The following is a 1,604-nucleotide window of genomic DNA, read 5'->3' as shown; positions in this document are numbered from 1 at the left end:
TGTGCAAAATTTAAAAAAACACAATTGACCAAAAAAAAATTCCAAGGCTGAAATGAAAAGCGAAAGAAAAACCAACACATATTACCTGGATGTTTTTCAAATATTATGTCATAAACTGGTGCATAGTAAATGTCATGTTAGCATATTTTGGTCTGCTGTTTTAAAGCCTATAATATTTTTTCTTTACTTCCTTTTTAATTTCATCCAGTTTTAAAAGAAAATGACTCCTTGAATGCAAAATAGAAAAAAAAAACCTTTGCCAATTCTTGCTAAAATCAAATGTACGTTTACTAATTTCTCAACATCTCAAAGTACATGTATGCATATTCAAGCAATTTGAGTATTATTTTTTTTTAAATTTATTTTGAAGCAAAAACCTGCTAGTATTATAAATATACATGTAACTTTAACTTTTATGATAGATAAGATTTGAAAAAAAAATGATTTCTGTAAGTGGAAAGATTTCTCTTCCAATGAATATACATGTAGCAGATTAATCTTTGTACAGGACGACAAAACTTCGATTTTGCTCCAACCAATTAAAGCTTCTGGACGGCTTTTTCCTTAAAAATATGGCTAATAGAAATTTTAAAACCATGATATTTTATGTCATTCTAGTAGAAAATAATATCTTCCAAAAAAAAAAAAAATTCAACATGAAAATTGCAGCTCATAATGCTTTGAATAAGGTCTTAAAAATTATGCAAGTTAACAGCTTTTGAAAAAGGGCATAAAATTATAATACTTAGGTATCAGAATATGTTTTTGAAATATGATTTGCCTATCAAATTACATTTTTATAAGCTTTTAAAAACGCCCATTCTACACTTTGATTTTTGTGAAAAAATCACTAAAATCAATTTTCTCTCGTATGATGGTCAATATATTAGCTTTTCTGTCAATTTATATATCTTTATATAAAGTCTTCATAATACATAAAAATCAAAAATATTCTTTTATTTGAAGCATAAAAAAATAATCGAAATTTCTTCAAAATTTAAGAAAATTAGAGGAAATGCGGGCTAAGCAATATAAATTTTAGTATAAATATTTATTCCAATTAAGTAGTATAAGCTGATAGATATTCGAATATTCTATGATTTCATTAAAGAATAGAATCTTCAAATCTTAAACAAATGTCTACAGAACTACAAAGATATACACTTATTTTTATCATCCTTTACGTTTAGGAAGAAGGTAGTGACCTTGACCTGACCTTATGTGAAAACAAAAAAGTCAAATTTGATTAAACTGATAGAATCATTTGGTAATATGATCTGTTAAACTGTGTCAAAATTTCATGAATTTCTTATTATAGTCTTTAAATAAAGTATTTTAAGGAAAGAGTTTTGTCTGGTGTTTGACTTATCAAAATATTAAAAACTGATTCAAGATGCCTAAAAAATAGATGACACGATGATTTAATATATTCATTAATTGTATTCATATGGCGGTACTAGCCGCAGTAATTTCAATTCGAGGCAAACATTATTACGTTTCAGATGCTATTTTAAACGAAGAGAGAGCTAAAGCATACAAGCATATATGCATGGTATGAGTAAATGTGTTAAACCCGAACAAATCCCGAATAACATAAACATTAT

The sequence above is a fragment of the Crassostrea angulata genome, chromosome 3 (assembly GCF_025612915.1).
Source record: "Crassostrea angulata isolate pt1a10 chromosome 3, ASM2561291v2, whole genome shotgun sequence".
NCBI classification, from domain to species: domain Eukaryota; kingdom Metazoa; phylum Mollusca; class Bivalvia; order Ostreida; family Ostreidae; genus Magallana; species Magallana angulata.
Note: the sequence above shows the minus strand (reverse complement) of the source record.